Raw genomic sequence first — 21,693 nt, 5'->3', positions numbered from 1 at the left:
AGATGATGCTGCTCAATAAATAAAATCCACCCTACTGAGGAGAAAACTGCCAGCTTTGCATAGGCTGAGGAAGTTGTAATTTACTTATCTTATGAAGACTTGTTCCTGTCTCTGCATGGCCTTCCCATTAGGGCATGCAAAGACCATTTCTAGGGCAAAGTGTAGCCTGGATAGCATCCAATTTAGGTGGCTACCACAAATTCCTGAGCACCCCAGTGACTCCCAGGAACATATATGTTTTCTTTTGGTAGAATTACTATGTCCACATTGAGTGCCTTTTGTAACAATGTAAAAGGTAGATGGGTGATGAATAGGAGATAGATGGATAACTGGTAGAAAGAATTTCTTTTCTCTCATAGTACTTTTAGCTAACATTTAGGCAATGTTCACTGTGTATCAGATACTTCTTATTTATGTTTACCTCTTTCAATCCCTATTTAACCCTAGAAAGTAGGCTGCTTTCTTGGCTACATGTTTTTTGATATGGAAGTGGAGACAGTTTTGAAGCCACACAATCACTGTATGGCAGAGCTGGTCAGCCCATCCAAGCAGGAGCCAAAAGCCTATATTCTTAACTGCAATGCCAGGCAGCTTTCTTTGGGTGAAAGGGCTAGAAGTATGACTCTAAAGCCATCCCATTCAAGGCTTGTGAAAGGGGGCCATTAGGACCTTTTCTCCCTCCTGACCTGAAGAATACACATTTTTGTGCCCTACGGTGCTCAGGAGTTCAATAGTCTCACCATTAACAAGGTGTGACACTGAAACTGAGACAGAAGAAAATTGTACCTTTTAGTTAGAGTTGCTGAGCCAACCTTTCTGGGCTCAAGCCACCCAATTCTGGGTTTAACAACCCCATGTAATAACTGCTGAGTTTAATCTTTCCTCTTCAACATCAATGGTCTTTTACTTTCTTTGTGGTTTGTTGAGGTCCTCACTTCGAAGAATTCACCTCATCATAATAAGTGCAAACAGTTTAATCTTTGATAATAAGATATTTCAATCAAGCTCTGAAAGTCTCATGTAGACATAAAATATTCACAGGACTGGTCCAATGTTGTAACCGGTAATTATTACATTTTAAACCTGAAAACCATTTAAAATACATTCATAATTAGAATTTTTAAAAGGACTCTGATTTGTCTTTGGTACACTAACCTGTTAGTGTAGTCCACCATTTTGGGTAAAAACATGCAATTTAGCAGTATACTGACCCCTTGTTTATAGTAACCACTGGCAACTAAATGAATGAACACAGCCACAGTTGTAACGAAGAGTCTCCATTACATTATCTCAAGTAACAGATGAAGTTGCATCAGAATTCGCATGGATAGGAGACTGCCCACACGGCAGCGGGTCGCACAGAAACCCAAAGGTACAGAGGCAGGACTCGTGCATAAAACATAGTAGGAGGACTCAGGCAGGGTTTAAGGGGTCCTCACCGAGCAGGAGAGCTTTTATTTCTGCCAAGATAGGGGATTTGCTGATGTCAACAGTTCTACCAGGGGCAGGTGCTCTTGGCCTTCACCTTGTTTCTGCTGCTGTGCCTGAATGTGTCAGTATAGCTTGAGTGCAAATTCCTTTCCTCTTTTGGCTTATCTGCCTAACTCCAGGTTACTTTCAATGTTATAAGTGAAAGTGTCATCAACTTTACATTATAGATAAAAATATAAGTCTTACAAACTCATATCTTTCTGAAATAAACTGGATCTTGCTTTTCTGACAAGCAATGGGAGGGAGCTGGCTTAGTAAAATGCATTTAGGAGTTAACAGCTCACCGGGAAGTAGACAGAATACATGGTGGGTTGATTCCCACGGTTTTGACCGTATCTTGGTCTTTGCTTGATGTCACTATAGTTCTCTCTGTTTTCCTCAGCTGTTCAAAGCCTGCATTCTTTCATAGCAACCCATAAAGCAGGGGGAAAAAAAGAGAAAGTAACTAAAAAGTTGGGTATTCATACCTCAGTGAGCAATATTTCAGAATATTACACAGGAACAAAATTAATCAATATGCTTCCTACTTAGCCAGATTTTTTTTCCTTATCTTAATTTTGAAAAGTAGAATCCATGTTTGGGGAGCTGATTTATGAAAGGATATATTGTGAAATTGCAAATCTCATTTATTCATTCATGGGAAACTTCTGTATTAGAAAATACCATATCAAGTCATATGTTAGATAAAAATGCTTCCCTTTTTTGTCTTAGAAATACTAACTTAAAAACCATTACTGTATTTTTAAGTCAGTTTTCACATTAACTTTCAAGTTTTGGAGAAAGATCTCCATCTGCTTAGATGTCTACAAACAAGAAGATGGGTGAAAGCAAGACAGAAATTCCATGGTGTGAATTATAACATTACTCCTTATGTTATTTTTTTTGGCTGAGGACACCTAGATATCTGATATCAAACCCTATCTGCTACCCCTTTAGAGAATGCAACTGTAAGATTGAAAAGGGACAATATTTCAGTGGGTCAAGATTTGTTGCTTAGATCCCATATGTATAGTATTGTATATAGTATTTTTCAGAAGAAAAGAAATCAAGCTTTGTAACCTAATGAAGGAAAAGATTCAATAAGCATGAGTGAAAAAATGATAATATGAAGAATGGAGTGCATTTGAGTTAAGCATTTATATGTAAGCATCAATATATATATTAGCCATGAAAAATGATCATGTTTTCAGAGTGGAGCTTACCCTAAGACTGAGATTCTCTCATAAGCAGTCATTTCCTAACTTTCTGTCAGTGTAATTCACCTCCCCACACATTCACTCACACACAAACACACCACACCTTTCTGCATAACTACCATTTCCCTCCCTGCTTACTTACACTGTGAATTGCTTCACTTATAAAGAGAACTTCCTAACATACTGTATAAGCTTTAAAATATAAACCATTTGGGAGATGAAATTAAATAAATTCACAGTCACGGTAGTAGTGAAGAAGAAGCTAAGAGATCAATGCAAAAATTATTTAAATATCAAAGAAATAAAGAAATGTCAGTTGATTCTTTTACGCTCTGCTACAAATTATAGCAGGACTTTACCTACACATTTTGGTAAAATAGATGAAAGCCTGAGTGAGAGGAGCAAAGTGAGTCTGAGGGAACCAGGATAGACCCTGAGTGTGTCCTTCCCTACAGTCAGTCATATTTGAGAACATCTCCAGAAGAAAATGGAGAAAAAATACTCATTCAATCTTTCTGCCATTTCTTTTTGTTTTGTTTGTTTTGTTTTCACAACTTCTCATACTCATACATTTTCCCTACATAATGCTTTCTCTATATTGGCTCTATTCTTTCCACCCCTTGGACATACACACACACATATAATATGTGCATATACTATAGTATAGATAAATATATATGTGTGTGTATATATGTATATATGTGTGTGTACATAATGTATATATGCATATAATTAGATGAATAATAGAAATAAAAATGAGCTTGAGAATCTGAAAACAGATGTCACGTTTATGTTTTGAGAGATCGTTAAATAACAAAGTTAAGCACCACCTAGTATCATTAGCATGTGTTTTCATATTGATGGTATCCTTTACTTGACTGTTACTCACCCTTCCCCATTTGTTTTTTAAGAATGAAAACCCTGTGTGTGGTGTTTATGTGTGTGCATAAATAGAAACCTAAAAGAAGTTAGCAAATCAGTATCCTATACATGAATAATTATTGAAAAAATAGCCAACAACTTTAACTTTTCATCTACAGTGAGGAAAGGTGAGAATAAGAATGAATTCCTATAAATAGGAAAATTATGGGCCCCAAGACTATTACTTATTTTGTTCTATGTCTTTCCTAAGAAAAGAAAAAAAATCATAAAAATAGCCTCAAAGAAAACTACATAATCAAAGGCGGATAAAGGATAAACCTCTGCCCCTGCAAAGTGGTAGGAATACTGATTGCAGCATTTTGGTGTGATGCTAAGGGCTGAGTGATTCATTCATATTCTGAATCCATAGGTGCCCATCTTCTTTCTGCTGATCTCTGCATGGAACAGCATTAATAAGTTCTGGTATAGAAAGTCTGATACTGTCAGTTGACTCAATTCACCTCTGCTGAAGTGAATATGAAAGGTTAAGTGATTTTGTAAGATCCTCCAAGACTTTCTCATATTATATGTCAAAACTAAAATAACCTGGAATTAGTATGAAGATATATAAAATCTATGTGACAAAGACATTGCCTTATGAAAAATAAAATGGACAATAACCAATATAAAATGAAGGCATCAGAGGCAAAGGTGGCTCCTACCACTGCTGATGAAAAAGAAATTATACATAGTAAAATCCTGAAAAGTCATTACTCTGTGAGAGCACAAACAGACAAACATTGTTTAATTTAGAAGTGAATGGCTTGAGTTTTCAGTCATAATCTGTCTGGTATGAATATAACACTATCTCTGATGTCAAAAAATAATAACAATGAGGATACTGATATCAAATTTATCAGAATTCAGGAAAATTAATAAATAATTCTTTAAAAATTTTTTTTGATCTTCTAAGGATCATATCTAAAGGAAACAATGTTGATGGTGATATATAGCTTGGGAAAAAAGACAAATGTTTTGATAAAACACCCAGATGAAACTGGAAATTGAAGAGAGTGTAACTATTAAATCTATAAGATACACAGTATTAGCATATGTGACCATATGCTGATTACAAGAATTCTTTCACTGTCATGTGCTTATGTGGCACATTGTTTAGATCGTTGGTTCCCACTGTGTGATCTGTAGACCTTCAATAGTAGCATCCTTTGGACATTTATTAGAAATGCCAGGGCTTAGACCCCACCCAGACCTAATGAATAAAACATTCTGGGGTGGAGCCCAGCAATCTGTTTCACAAGCCCTCCAGGTGATTCTGACTCATAATAATTTCAACCATTGGTTTACATAAAGCCACAAAGGAAAGTAAATTATTATTTTCAAATTGTAGAAGAACACTAAAAATGGGAGAGGCATATTACAACACAAATTAGTTTTGTCAACATATTTTCCCAAAGAGATCAAATAAGGATAAAGAAATACTTTATTAAATAATAATACTGCCTTAATATCAAATCATTTTACACTATGAATGAAGTATTTTCTCATACATTATTGTCTTAATACTTCCCACAGAGTTAAAGATAAAACATATCTTTATAACATGTCAATTTTCTAGAGAGATTGAACTGTGAAAAAGTGCTGAATAACAGCAAAATAATTTATGCAGATTGGTGATAAACTGACACTACATCCAAGAAAAAAACACAGCAAAATATGAAAATAATGCTGAAACGGTAATTCCACATTTCAAGGAAGGACAGGTCTGGGTGAAAACTGCTGCTTTTTTTCTGCTCTTTACTTTTTTTATTTTTCTAGTCTTCATATTGGGTGACCTTCAGTTACACTCAGGGGTATTATCCACAGTGTAATTTTTTGACAATAGGAAAAAATAATTGTAACCATATTAGTAATCTTTAAGTGACCTACATCCTTCTAAGAAGAATTCTGAGTGAAGCTTTAATGCTTATAAGTACTTTTAGCTCCACGGGTTATCCATTATTCCTGGGAGGTGGGTATTTAACCTGTCAAACATTTGTAAAACACCAAAAGCAGTATGGCCTTTGACCTGGGTCACTAAAACTATGCCCCATTCTAGTGACTTTTTGATTTCACCCAGCAGGTCTCATACATTTGTACTGTGCCTTATGAAGCATGCAAGCAGAGTAAAATCTTTGACTTCTGGCCACCTGTGTCCCATACTTTTTGTGTGAAAGAAATAAATGACAGGCTTGAAGATTAAGTCCTGCTCTCCTTTTTTATTCAGGTGTATTGCTGGCTGAGTTGAATGACCCATGGGTGCCTTAATTTACAATATACGTTTTTTTACTTTTATAACTTGTAGCAGTGCATGTGTTACTGACAAATTATCTTAACAGTCCATGTCACAAATGATTTCTATTCTTTGGTAAGGAGGTGTATCAACCCAATAACAAAATTCTAACATATTGCATGCACACATACATATATATCCTTAATTACTGCATGTGTTTTCCATATTAATGTCATCATCATTGTTTTTAAATCCAGGATCTTTGACATTTTGGAATGCTTTTCACATGCTTACAAGAGAGCTTTACATATTACTATTCCAGAACCTATCCTGGGAATAACAGTTGGAGATTCTATTGTGAACAAATTTCACCTCAACAGTTCTGAAAAGTTCTATGAGAATCTATAACAAAGGGACCTCACTAATAAAGTGTAAAATCTAAGATTCTCTTTAGTTGTCTATCACTTTAATTCACTCATTCAAGAGATAATTATTGAATCTTTATTATGCACCAAGAACTGTGTCAGGCACTGTGGAAAATATACAGATGAGTCTCTTCCCTCCAGGAGTCTGATAAAGGAGCTAAGACAGATCCACAAATAGCTGCAACATAGGATCAGATTGCCTGAGTTCCAAACCAGAGGTGTAAGCAATGATTTATGAGGGTTTGCCAGGAAAGATGAGGGGGAGGTTTATAGAAGAGGTGGCATTTATCCTAAGACTTGGATATGTAGGATTTCAAAAAATATAAAGAAAGAGAGAAAAAAATTAAAGTGGGTATGAATAGTATGCACCATTAAACAGAGAAAGAAAAGAACTGGACCTGGAAAGGAAATGTAAAGTCGTTCATACTGAATTGGTGATGAGGTGAGTGAAGAAAAGTAGTGAGATGTGAGTAGAAAAATATGAAAGCTGCTGAATAAAGGAGGGTATTGAATGCCACTTTATGTTGAGGTGTTGAGATGTTTTTTTAATCATGGGAATAAATTTTGACTAGAGATTTTTAAAGTAAGATTTTACTATAGAAAGGATCACTATTGTTGGGGTCATACAGAGCTGATTTCTATTTCCAAATCTTAGGCTTGTTAGTGATAAAGATAAGTATGTTTTTCTTCTTCTTGTGCTTCAGTTTCCTCATCTGAAAAATTAGGAATAATTACTTTTCTATCTAGGTCCCTCTGAGGATTTACTCAGGAAATACATGCAGGGCATCCTAATGGAGTATCTAAGCTGGTGAACAAAAAATTGGCTGTTCTCTATTTTCCTCTAGTGGTTTAATGAATGGGGCATTAAAGACTCTAAGCAAGAAAATAAAATGTGAAACAAGGTAGTAACAAAATATTATTTTATTTTCAATAAAGGTTTGTCTAAACTAGAATAGCTCTTCAATATAGGCTTATCTACATGTTCATAATATATAGATGCAGTAGAATGATATTTAGCTGGTCTAATTTTCCCTATCTCATTTCAACATTATGGATAAAAAGTTGAAAGTTATGATAATTTCAAGTCATACACCTTAACCACATAGGTAATGTGCTCCAATATTTGGTTACACAGATCCAATTAATCTGATCTTTAAGTTCTTGGCTTTAAGTCTCTTAGTTCACATTAGACAACAACCAGTTGTAGTTTGACAGAGTTTTGAATAGTGTTTTAATTCTTAAGAGAAAAACTATCCCTCTTCATTTACAAATACTTAAATGTAAGACAGCATTTTACTTAGTCTTTGCATGCATATAACAAATAGCATAACCAGTTCAATCAATTTGCTAATTTAACAGAAGGTTAAATCAATTTGCTAATGTGTTGTTGACTGTTACAACACAATTCCCAGCTGGAATATGAACAGTTGGAAACATGTACATAATTTCTTATTTGTCTACTCAATTGAAGAAATGCATTAAAAAAATCAACAGATCACTGTGAGTAAATAAATGTCTCTTATCACAGTATCTTATTTAGTACCCCATTTATAGTATCCTCCACCAAAAATCCCCTTCAGTGAATTGCCTTTGTGAAGATTAAGTCATTAAATAATGTGACTTCAGAGTCCACTGATATGGCTTTGATTTCGGAGGCCACCAACTTTGTCAGAAGATGTCATCTGGAGGTTATTGCAGGGGGAAAGAGTAGTGCTGAGATGAAAACAAATGTAAATAAATAAGATTAATAAAATCCAAAACACTTACATCCTGGACATTGCCAAATCTGACTCTCAAATTTTGCCTTCTCAAACCTTCCCCCCCCCCCACCCCATAACCCTCTCCACCATGTTACAATCATTTCCTGTGATTATCCAAGTTTATAAAATGAAGCTGGTGAGGGTCTGAGCCTAGAAGCCTGACAGACAGAAGACAGCAGAGCAGAGGATGGCGAGGGCGCTGGAGGCAGCTGAGGGACTGCGAGGCATCGGAGAGAAGCTCTGCACACAGGTGGTGCACTTCCCCTCTGGAGAACCATGACCTTTCCTGGGCCCTCAGAGTAGTGGCTGTCACATTAGAGGTTGCTGTGTAAACATTCCAGCATCCTGCAGTCTCAGAATACTTGGTAGGTCTCTGCTTATCCTAAGCAAGACTTATTTCCAGACTGAGATTTGAGTTTGGGATTATTCCTATTTTTAAAATTTAACCACTTTATTGAGATGTAACCAACTAAAAAAGCTGAACATAAAAAGTCTACAACTTGATGAGTTTGGAGCATACACCTGTGAAACCATCACCACAGGCTATGCCATAAACATATCCCTCACCTCCAAAAGTTTCCTCCCACCGTCCTTATTTATTATCAGTTATTTTGGTGATAAGAACTCTTAGTGAGTTTTAGGCCCAACATACAATAGGCACTGTGAGGTAGAGTAGATTCCCTCTGCCTCACTTACCCTGTGTAACTGAAACGTTGTACCCTTCAACTAACACCCCCCTGTTTCCCCCTCCCTCTAGCCCCTGGCAACCATCCTGCCAGTCTCCACCTCCATAAATGTGTCAGTTCTTGTACTCACATCTGTTGAAGCACAGGATGGATTTGTTGCCTAAGAAAATAGCACATTCTTTTCATTTCTGAGTGGCCTATCTGCCCATACAAATTTGCAACAACAGTTGTTTTACTCTAAGACAATAGGACATGCATCAAATTTCACCAGGGAAAATTTATACAGTATAAATTTTGCATCTAAAAATATTCAAGAAATATAGAAATCTAAATAATTTTATATATATATTGCTATGTTTCACTGAAAATACATGGACAGAGGGAGACAGTGGGGGTAGGGTTATTATCCAGTCTTGAACTTCCTTCCTTTTGCTTGGTCACCTCCCTCCTCTCCCTTCACTGCTTTTCTTTCTTTCTTCTCCTTCTTTTCTAATGATTGAAGGATGGGAATTACTACAAATGCCACTAAATTAAAATCAGAGGAAACTAGACTAATTTGGGACAAAACTTAGTTTACCTTCATGACGCAGTCTTCATCTTTTAACTTAGACGCAGACCGTAAGTCTCAGTGACATTATGTAGAGGTCCGTGTCCTAGTTGACACTGCAAAAGGGAGGTTTGTATTCGTTATCCAGAAATCATAATCTTACTTTTTCTTTAAGGAGTAAAATTTACCAAATTTGAGAATCAATGATTTAATAATTAGGAAAAGAACCAAGAGTTAATTAAAGCTGGTCCAGTCCCCTGCTTAGTCACTTCCTGGCTGTGTAATCTTAGGCTAAACCACTTGAACTTCAGTTTCTTCAATTTTCAAATGGATTAAGGTTGTTGTGGAAATTTTGTGAGTCATGTGAAGTGTTTAGCATTTCATTCTTAATAAATGGTAACTATTCTTATTAATTCTTCAATACCATTCAACCACAACCACTTCATTACTTTGCTATGGGTTTTGCTAGATAAATAAAAGTTGAGAAAAATGAAAGATACTGTTTTAGGTAGACTCTGAGGGTTAGCTTTGAAAAATGAGAGAAACAAATAACAATGGCTTCCAATAGACACATAAAGATTTTTAGCTTGCCAAAATAAACATGTCACTGAATTTTATTGATATTGTCTTGAAGTCCACAAGAATGCTTAGTCCAAAGTTAATTTTTGAACAATAAAATATATCTTTATAAGGCAATTAGTGTAACTAAATTAAATACCAGAATTAGTTTCCTTTCTTAATAGAGGGAAAATAGGTAACCATTTATAAAATAAAAAGTATTCTTCATTTACACTTTAAAAAAAATACTTTTGAACCCGCACTCTTTTTTCTTCAGCCTTATTGGGATATAATTGATAAAACTGTTAGACATTTAAAGAGTATTATGTGATGATTTGATATACGTATACATTGTGAAAGGATTCCCACAATGAATTTAATAAACACATCCATTACCTCACATAATTATCTTTGGCAGGGTTTGAGGTGGGGGGCAAGGAGGACAAATTTAAGTTCTACTCTCTTAGCAAATTTTAGTTATATAATACAGTGTTCTCAACTGTAGCTACCATGTTATATATTATATCCTCAGACCTTATTCATCTTATAACAGCAAGTTTATACTCTTTTACTAATCACTCCCTATTTCCCCACCCTCCAGCTTTCTTCCACTTTTCTACTATGTTTCTGTGAGTTTAACTTTTCCTGTTCCTTGTTTATCTCTACATTCTTATTGTCATGTAAGACTTCATGAGAAGCCAAGAAATCTACATAATAGGAAGGAAAGATGAACTTAACCACTCTTGGGCATATGCTGTTACCTCCTGTGTTTAATATTAGCCAATGGAATATTGGGATTCTAGAAAGATAACAAGCATGTTTTTCTATTTAAGGGCCATGTCAGAAAAATAGACATTGGGAGGGCCCATCCAAGCAAGTTGACATGGCTGTGACTTATCCCTGCAAATTAATTTACTGGGATTCTGTCTTACACATCATTCTTGAGTCCTTAATTCACTGTATGGTGTGGTGAAAATATGGGTTTCATCTGTGTCAGAGCCTTCAGAGCTCACAGCCATTCTCTGGACCTTTATAACTTCCTTAAGCTGACAAATACCATGTAATCAGACCTCCTGGGAAATAATTTTGGGATACATTGTTCACAGGGGATTCTAGACATCAGTAATAAGTGTGCTTTGTTTTTTTATAATTATACCCAGCCTTGGATGTTTTGCATACACGTAAGGTAACTGATGCCACGGTGGAGACAGAAAATTGTAAACTATACAGGGCAAGAGATGAGATCAGTAGCAGAGAGCTGGGGTTGTCTGTCCAGCAGGTTACTGTGGTGGAGTATGTCTGTCCAATGTAATTCAGCTCCTACTCTTTACCTTCAGTTGACTGACCCCCTGGAGTAGAAGCCAGAGGGGCCTTATCTAAGCTTCTAGCCATAATGTTCCCCTCAGCTGGACCAAACTCTAGACAAGTAAACATAACCTCCTACCTGGAGGGTGGCACACACGAATTCCGGGAACAGAATCTCCTGTACTCAAGACCTCCTGGACCTCACCCTATGTACCTCTTCACCTAGCCATTCATTTGCATCCTTCACAATAAACCAGTGAGAACTGAGATTAAAGACCCCACACTTTTGGGAAGCTAAGAGGACATGTTGAATAAAGTGGGTGAGCAAACTGCAGACACCAACCATGATGGGTATTGTCTGCATCAAAAGAGCTGACTAGATTTCTGTGAGTTTGCCATATTACCTCCTTATTACATATCCAGTGGTCAGTTCTCATTTTTTCTCTTTTGCAATGTCTTAGCAATATTTGGCATCATTGTTCACTGCTTGAAACAGCCTTGGCCTCTGGAACATCACTCTCTCAGGATTCTGGTCTACCTCACTGGCTGCTCCTGTGGGGTCACCTTTTCTGACATTTTCTATCCCCCAACATTACTTCTGTGGGATTTTAATGCACAGATTTGCTTTTTTGATGTATTATTGAGCAGATGACAAGTGACACTAACAATGAAAGAATAGGCAAGAACCTAATACAATGACATGTTTTTGCTAAGTAATATTTAAGTGACATCAGCACACTACAGTGCATTTCACAAGTTCAAAAGAAATTTGAAGAGGGAAAGATATGAGAATTTACTCATTACACACATGCTCTTTTAGGTATGTGGAACTCAGAATATCCACATAGGAGCAATCAGCATTTCATCCCCTTGTAAAATGCAGTTTATATGAAGCACACTGTCATCATTAGTTATACCAAATTAATGTTAACAGTTTCACATTTCTGTTTTTATAGTTTCATTTTACTTAATTTTTAATTTTTAGTTATGTAAGTGTTAAAAGAATAAGAAATTTACATATAACATATAAAAAATGATTATTAAAAATTATATAACACAATGCTTGTATTATAACAGTCTCATGTTTTCATATTTGAAATATATTGTGTAGAAAAACTTTTATTTGAATTAGTTACTCAATTTAAAGCAATGAAAACTCCTATAGGTAATGATATACAAACTGCTCTTTTGTAGGATGTGAATTCTGATGAATAAGTCAATAATTTCATTTTAGTAATTTTATTATCATAATTTGAATTAAAGTTTTTAATAGTCTTTAGCATGTGAAAAGTTTTTTTCTCACTGTTATTTTCTGAGTCACAGAAGTAAAACATGTCAAAAGTCTGTGAAGAGGAAAAAAATCCCTTTTAGATTTTATAATCTGATGTCATTGTAAAATGTCAGAATTTCTAAGATTACTCTTAGTAGCAGCTTAATTAAGCCTATAAGTCTTCATTAATTATAAAGGGGGTGAGACCACTTGGTAAGAAATGATTTATTACCTGCCACTTTCAGGCACTTTAATAAATGGTTAGAAACATTGAATCTGCTACTAAGCAAACATTATTGACTTTGTAGATACAATCTCAGGGTGACAACTGGTGACAAACTCAGAAGATTTGTCCATAGAGCTGGTGTGGGCCATCCCATCACAGTCACGCTGCAGTCTTCCCTCCATGGAATTCTAGTGTTCACTTGGAACTCTGAGGCTAGCCTCTCGGATGTTTCATTGATGGGCTTTTCTCTACCTCTGCACTGATCAGGTGCCTTAGGTGACTGGTATAAATGTCTGTTTCATCTTCCAGCATCGTCATTGCACATAATGGATTTGCCTGAATCTTATTATATAATTCCCAACACAATGACTTCTACATATTTGGCACTCAAGTATTTTGAAAAATTATTTAGTGAATTTTAGTAATTTTGTTTTAATGTATGTATTAAATACAATTTTTTCCCATAGATTTTAGAGTGCAGAGGAGAAGGGAAGCCATTTAGTTATGGTACATAGCTGACTGGTAAGGACTGTCCTGCCAATTCATTTGTACCCACCAGGCCAAGGAACAGAAAGGACTCAACTGCGATCACATTCTCAGACATGTTTGAACTGCCTACACATCTTAGTGATCACAGCTATGATCTGTCTGAACCATGCTCGTACTGAGATTCCTACTACTGATCCTGCTTGTCTGTCCTGAGGCACTTGCTGGAAAACTGGATCTGGATTAAGATATTTAGTTGTCATGTACACATCTATCCATCTAAAAATTCTTACCCTGATCCAGCAGTTGAATGAGGAACCAGCTTTATTAATTTTGCATGTTGTGCTATTCTTGCTTTCCTGATTTAAAATTTTTATATTCAGATTCTGTACCTGCCCTTGTTCTTAACCTAAAAATTCCTCCAGGTTTAAGGTTTTTTCTTCTTTTGAAACAGATCCTTATGTTTTCATCCCTTACACCTAGGCCTGTTTCAGGAGTCCTTCTGTAACCTGTTATATCCTCACTCCCAACATTGTTTTGATTGGAGATCAAAGAGGAAGCGAAGACAACAGTTTTAAACTCTGTTCATCTGGCCATTTTTAAATTAGCATATTAACCAATCCTGTTAACTATTAAGACATGAGCATCTCATGACTACTGTGACTATTCCAGCAAACTAAAATCATTAAGTACAACAAATGAAAACTTCTAAGATACAGAAATAATTCTCTTATGTCTGTAATTTGCTTTTAATGTTGCAATGATATAAATGTTATCTTAACTCCAAGACTATATTAATTTAAACTATATCACAGACAAAAGTTACAATAATCAAATTATAGAGAATAGATCTCTTGAGTTGAGTACAAGTTCCCGGTTTCCTTTCTTTGGTTCACATGAAACACTGAAAGAAAGGCCCCAAGTTCTGACATCTCTTTACAACAGGCAGCATGACTTGGGTTCTACAGCTTTTTCCATGAGACAGGAAGCAATTGAATGTCTCCGTGGCTTTATTGAAAGTTTTTATAAGTCTAGACAAAAACGTGCACAGAAACTGCTTGCAACCTTTTAACTACAGAACAAATGTTAGACTCCTGATCTCTAGGAGTAGACTTTTGTGTGTTTGTAACTTACAATTCCAAATATTGTTAGGCCTTGATTTAAACCTCACTAAAATGAAGATGTCATAAACTAGTAAAAAAGCCTTGGTCTTATTACTTCACTTTAGACTTTAAACCACTTATAACTTTAATTATAAATTAACATTTTGATGTTTACATGTTTGGGTTCTTTTTACCTACAATGCAGACAGATTTTATTAACATTCAAATAGGATAACTATTCATAGAAAGGCATAATATTTGAAATCTTTTCATAAGATCAGAATTTTTATTTAAAAACTAATCTGTAAAAAGACAAGGACAAAATGTTGGACAATAACCAAGATGTCTTTGTAAATCATCAGTACTATTGTTATAATTGCCCATTCATACATTTGAAATAGTCTCTTAATTAAAAAGAATAATAAATCAAATCTTTTGGACTTTAGTGAAGTGTGGTTTAATCTTGTGTGTTACATCTATCATTAAATCAGTCTTGCTAGGCCTAATAATGTTTAAATGCATTATCAGAAAAATGAAAAGTTATGTTAACTAAGACAAGTAACTGAAACTAACTAGAGCTAGCTGACCTACAAAGTGATCATTCAACATAAGGACACAAAAATTCTCTTGGAATAAGTCAATGCCTCTGAAGTTTCTAGAAATATAAAATGATAGTGTCCAAACTCCTTACAACCCCTGCACATCTGCTATAGGATGTGCTAATAAAATCTAATAATAATAGTAATAATAATGATTGAATTTTATATTGGGGCTCTCATGTTTTCTCTCTAAGCAAATTAACTTCCTTTGCTTCTCTCATCCAGAAGGCAGGTGGATCATAATCTTCCATGTTGCAGATCAAGCCTTGGTCTTAATTCTGAATATTAGGGAAAAACTTTTGGTAGCCCTTTAATATTCCCTCCTGGACCACTTATTTATAAAGATAAGACAAGGTTATGCTCTGCCCAAACATAACGGGGCAATGGGATGTGGGATAGAGTGTCTGCATGGACTGGAGGTAGTTTATAAAAAAAAGAGAATCACAGTGACCTGGGAAGGCCCCAATATAAAATTGAATCATTATTATTACTACTATTATTATTAGATTTTATTAGCACACTAATGAAAGGATTTTCATAACTTTTGAAAGGAGCTCTTGTACAAAGATCTTTCCTGTAGATAGAGGGATATAAAGATTGGGTGGATGTGGTTTCTACTCTCCAAGGGCTTGCAGTTGGATGTTGCAATACTTGAGAATTTCTAATTGCCTTGCTGTTTGCTATGAGATTATCATATATTGCTGGTACAAAAAATACATATATTTACTTTTTAAGTGTGTATATAATGCACACAAAGGTATATGTGTGTGTTTACTAATAATGGTCTCAGTAGACCAAGCAAACAGCAAAAAGAGACAAAGTATTTAAAAAGTAAGGAAATCGTTAATTTAGCAAGTAGTGTGAGTCCTGTTTTACAGATCTAGGAGCTCTCTAAGGCACAGACGGTTGATCCCATAACTCTTCTAAAAGGTCGAGAAGGCCAGCTTTCGGTCCACCAACTATTTGTTAAAATTTCTAAAATTTAATTTTCTAAAATTGTTAGAAAAGCAGATCTATGTTACAAACGCCTTGACGTGTGGGGAAGTCACCTCTGGGGAGGCAGCAGCCTCCCCTTTTACCCTTGCTCTCATCTTTTAAAGCTCCTCAGCCCAAAGCCATCCAAGACTTCACAACTCAGAGAGAAAAACAAAATCCTCCCAATGCTCCCAAGACCCCACAAAATCTGCTCCTCCTATGTGACCCTTTGAACTGATCTAGAAGTCTCCCTCGTGCATTCTGCTCCTGACACACTGCTCTTCCCACTCTTGCAGATTCTCAGAGCCTGTGCATTTGCCATTCCATCAGCCAGCAAAATCTTCTCAGATTTTTGCCTGGCCCTTTCACTCACTTTCTTCAGATCTAAAATAACACCACTCTTTCCACATCCTGGCCTTTTCTATCCCACCTGTTTTATTGTCTATATCTGGCATACTACATATTCACTCAAACCAAAACATGAAGGACCAGTTTAATCCAATTACAATTTTTGTCATAGAGATTTGAAGCATTTTATGAAAACATAGAACCTCTGGAAGCTGAGAAATCATGTTGTGAGATGTTTTGAAATTATTAGGATCTCACTGTCTGGGGGAGTTTATGAACAATCCATGCTAAATTTGATAAATGAATTGACACTACTTCAAATGGTGATGATATATAGATGGTTATAGATGGTTGGGAAGTTTGGGATGGCCGAAGTGTTACTTAACAGGCAACGGAGAGTATTGGATTTGGAAACACAAGTACAGAGTTCAGATATTGGTGTTGCCACTTCCTTCCTTGCAATGTCAGCAAAGGTCATAAAATAGTACAAAAGGTATTAGTAATAAAAGCCTTAAAAGTTATGAATGAATAAATGCACTTTTTAAAAACCCCAGTAGTTATTTATTAATGGGAACTAGAACTTATAATTTCTGGCTCATTTAGTTGTAGTAAAGATCAAGTAAAATACAGAAATGCCCTTTAAGCTGAAAAACAATCCATATTAGTTATTATTAGTGTTGGTAATCAGGTAAGTAATAAGGTAAACACAGAACTGATAAAAGATTGTACAGTCTCGTGTGGGTTGAGATACTGGAAAGCACATTGATATGTAGAAGTTTAATCGCAATGTAATTATGAAAGCATAATAAAGAAGAAATAATACCAATAATATTTGTATAGGATCACTAGGAGCCAGCTAGTGAACTAAGAATTTTACAGCATTATCTCTTTGCATAATTACAGCAATCCTATGAGGCAAGTGACTGTTATTACTCCAATTTTACGAACAAGGAAACTGAAAGAGTAACAAGCCAGATTTCACATGTCTAGCAAATCCTTCAACTGTGACTGGAACTGGTAAGTTTATTAGTTATTTGTTATTTTATACCCTCATATTAATACTGTTAACCTAAGCCCATAACAATATGTACCCTTCAGATAGCCAATTTCTATTTCCTGTTTTAAGTAGAAATGTAAAACGTAATGAACATTTATATAATATAAAATTAATTAACATTTTCTGGGATTCAAAAACAAACACACGTTCCCTCATGCATGAAAAGAAAAGCTGTTGCAGTGAATCAGGAAAACATGAGGTCGTGAGTATCTGTATAAATTTGAAATAACTATATACAAGGGAATACATCTTCTGCAGCATTTGTAAATTTCATTGCAGGATGTGCACATTAAGGAATTTGCAAATAAAAGTCCTCAGCAGTTCCGGTCCAGCCACCCCTTACAGTGCACAATGACTTTTTGGTCCTCTGCTCCAACAAAGGTCACTGCGCCACCTGTCAGGGGAGGCCCCCAGGTGCTGAGGGGTGACCTCCATGCATACAGTGTCTTCATGGGTCCTAAGGAAGGATGATCCATCAATATAAGTAAGCTTTCTCTTACCGTAAATTCCATGCAACAGGCAAGTTGTTGATTAATTGACCAGGCCCTAGAAATAACCATACATCTTTTCTCATGCTTGAATGTATGAAAAAGATCAATTAAAATTGCTGAGAAAACTGCCTTGAATGAGGTTGAGACCCAAAGTCTAGAATATAACAGAATTGCACTATCTTCAATTTCTTTTATCATTTGAAAGACCAACTCTCATAGGAATAAATTTACAGTATATGATACATAGGGTTTTTTCCCCATGTGATTTTTCAGCATCAATGGCCAAGAAGGAGTTAAATCATTTAAATAGCTCTCTGATTGTGAACTAGCTCTTGCATATTAAACAGGACAGTTTTGCCACTTGTCTCATAACTGTGGAAAAGCAGGAAGTTTTTGTGGGAAAAATTAAGGATGGGAGGAGGTGGCAGTAGGGAGATCTCGTCTGTCTGTGTGACATACTTCTCACTGGCACTGTGCCCAGAAATCCTTTCATGCCCCTTTGAAAGATAGATTCTGAACAGAAAGCTCTAAAGAGATCAGTTTCCCTGAGAAAACATGTGAGACAGGCCAGTCAAGACAAGCCAGGCCAGCACTGGCCATCAGACCCGACCAGACCAGATGGCTGCTCCAGGTCAGTGCTATGAGAAAGGCCAGGAAGAACAGTGCGAAGAGATGCGCGGAGGAGGCACTGACCCTGACGTCCTTGAGGACATGGGAAGAGGGGGCGGATAGAAAAGGCCGCTTTGTGAAGTGGCGGAAGCAGAACAGAAGAAAACACCCACTACTTTAATCCAGTAATTAATGATCACAAGGAATTGAAGATTCAGAGATTACAAATAAATGTGGGGATTTACCCTAAGGAAACAATGGAATATACACAAGTATTTATGTACAAGGGAATTTGCTGCAGCATTATTTATAATACTGGAAATTTTAAAGTAATCTCTATGTCTGTATACATGTATATAATACAGGACATATACATTATATACATATATATGATATGTGTGTATGTATGTATCAGAACACTATATGGCCATTAAAATTTATTTTCAAACAATATTTTAAATCGGATAAAGCATATTAAGTTTAAAATTCATAAAGAAATATGTATATGCATGAATATATCATACATAGGAACACATATACACATATCTGAATGGAGAAAAAAATGAATGAATGAATACATTAAAATGTCAACGATAATTTTCTTTGGGTAATGGAATTTCATACAATTTTAATTTACCTTCTCTAAGCTTTTTGTTGTTTTTCAGAATATTTTACAACACTGGAGTTCTCCTTTGTATTATCTATTTTATTCATTTTAAATGTCATTCATGAAAATTTTTTAAAGTTTTCAGTAATACTGGATACTATTAAACAAAGCGTAAAGTTCCCATAGTCTGTCTCCTCTCAAACCCCCATAACCCTTTGAGTCACAGTCTCTCAGTAGCACTATATTTACAACATCCATGGTTATTTTTATTTAATTAGTTACTGTGAGGATCCTAAATGATAACGTTTATATTTTATGCTAGTTATTCTACATATGCCTCTGATCCTTTGACTCCTCTTCACTGCCCTTTCTCTGTGTCCTCGAAGGCTCGTGTCTGTGGGATGCATCTTTTAGACTCAATTGCTAGCTTCATTCTGGTTAAATTTGGCCAATAGGGAGCAAGCCCTGGAGATCTGAGGGTGGGAAAAGAGAGAGGCTGACTGCATTTCACCCTCAAATTCCTCTGCATCAGTCCAGAGGACCAGCTGACCGATACCTGGCCCATTCTTTGTATTCCCAGCCTTTGTTGAACTCCGTTGTCCATTTTCTCTCCCCTGGTCCCTTCATCCAACCAAACACAGCTTCCTGATATTTCTATTACTTCTCAATGTGTTGTCCCTTAACACAGCCCATCTGAAACATTTGGAATAAATTCTATTTTTGCTGGGCCCTGGAATGGCACATATTTGGTATCAGGAGGGACCCTAGGGGGAAAAAATCTGCAAAATGGGATTAAATGATAAGAATGTTATTTGGAGAACACAAGAGTGACTCCCTTGTCCAACAGCAGTGGGTCATGAGAAATGCCTGGCCTGTGGGCATGGTGATTCCTTGGAATATCACAGCAGTGGTGTGGGGTAAAGTCCAGCGGAGAGCAAGGCTTTGGATCATCAAATAGCTGATAATATGACTGCTGTGGTAAAAGGGCACCAACAAAGACTGTAAGGGAGAGCAGAGAGCCCTCCCTCACTGGACTGTCAAGTGGACAAAATGAAAGTGATTAGCTCAGAGACCTCACCTCTCAACTCAAAGTGCTTTTGGAAGTCATGAAAGCTTCTGTGGTGATTTGAAAATAATCCAGGCAGGAAAGCACAGCTGTATGGTTTCGTTGTGCTGTTGCAACAGATTACCACAAATGTAATGGTGTAGTGCAGGATCTCCTGGCAGGTTCACGCTGGATTCTGCAAGACCAAAACACGACAGTGGAGCTTTGTAAGAAGGGTTCACACCAAGCTTTATTCTTGCAGTGACAGATGGAGCACTGGAATTACAGCCACATCCACGAACCCATGCACCGTGGCTAGAGGTCACCTTTTTATACCACCACAGATAATAGTGGCTCATTGCCAGCCCGAGTGCAAGCATGCGCCTGCGCAGTGGGCCAAGTGTTCCATAAGCCTGAGACAACACTGCACCTGTGCAGTGGGTACAGGTATGAGCCATTAAGGTGCATGCACAGTGCATCAGACAAGCATTCTGGCAATAGTGGCTCTATTTTCCTCACAAATGGCTTGAAACAGCAATCATTTTTTATCTTACACATCTGGAGGTCCAAAGTCTGAAATAAGTCTGTTTGTCTAAAATCAAGGTGGATTAACAGGACCGTGTTCATTCTGGAGACTAGGGAAAATACCTTTCCTTGACTTTTCTAGCTTGTAGAGGCCACCTCCATTTTTGGTTAGCAGGTGCTTTCTTCCTCCTAAAAGCCAACCGGTAGCATCTCAAATCTGTCTTGACTCTGACCTTGACTCTTATGCTTCCCCTTTTAATTTATCAGGATTTTTGTGATTACAGTGGGCCTATCTGAATAATCCTTACATCTCAAGATAATTAACTTACTCATATCTGTAAAGTCCTTTTGCCATGTAGAGTAACAAATTCACAAGTTCTGGGCATTAGGGTAGGAACATATTTGGAGGCCGTTGTTCCACATGCCACAATGACTGAGGATAAAGCCCCAAATCTAATTGTGTGACTTGCAAAATTGCAAGCCAGTTAAATGCCTGACTCACCAAATCTTCTATACCAAGATAGGCACCAGTTGGAAAGGCACGCGATCCTTAGGCCTGAAATGGGAACATTTTGGCAGACGTAGACAAGTCTAAGAAGCACTTTCTCCCAAAGCCATCTAAGCCACTGATGACAGAAGCAGCCACCTCCCCACATGTCTAAGTAAACTGCATCTCTTTGATTAAACTCTTTCCTTAGTCATGCCCCAAGGAAGGCCTCTTATCCCTATTTCCAAATCAAGTTCTACCACTCATCACTCCCTCCAGATTCATAAAAAATATCAGATCCTAGAATGTCCTGGAGGAAGAAAGGATTTGGCACACATGCTATCCAGGAAAAAGATAATGAATATGCCAAAAGGGTTTATAAGACCATGCTAATACATATCAATAAAAATCTGGGGAATACATGTATGAGTGATGATTTCTGATTATGATAGTCAAATATGATGGAACACAAGGTTAGATTTCTTTGCATTAAACCATGGGTGTTCTCATTGTGATTCTAGATTCATGTAAGGTTTGATGAGCAAGTAGTGACAGTTTGGTTGATTAATTGAAGCCTAGACTCAATAACAGTTTCTATTCAGTGTGTGTCTGAGATACAGGAAATTTCCCTAGAATACTGTAGAGGAGGAAATCCAAAGGTTTAGGGAAATGGAAATGTTGAAGTGGATTAAATATGTGCAACATTTCAGCAACCATCACCCATATTATTGAGGGGGATTCAGAAG

The 21,693-nt window shown here is 36.5% G+C and overlaps 1 long non-coding RNA gene across 1 annotated transcript; it reads right to left on the bottom strand.

The window, feature by feature from the left end:
- Positions 1 to 7,211: 7,211 nt before the first annotated feature.
- On the bottom strand, positions 7,212 to 20,118 carry LOC130681420 (uncharacterized). Its single transcript, XR_008994562.1, has 3 exons — positions 19,969 to 20,118; positions 9,287 to 9,372; positions 7,212 to 7,976 (listed from the first exon to the last, which is right to left on the bottom strand). It is a non-coding gene; the product is annotated as an uncharacterized LOC130681420 (long non-coding RNA).
- Between the last annotated feature and the right edge of the window lie 1,575 nt (positions 20,119 to 21,693).

Source organism: Manis pentadactyla, chromosome 17 (assembly GCF_030020395.1).
Source record: "Manis pentadactyla isolate mManPen7 chromosome 17, mManPen7.hap1, whole genome shotgun sequence".
NCBI classification, from domain to species: Eukaryota; Metazoa; Chordata; class Mammalia; order Pholidota; family Manidae; genus Manis; species Manis pentadactyla.
This window is presented reverse-complemented; position numbering and strand designations above follow the sequence as displayed.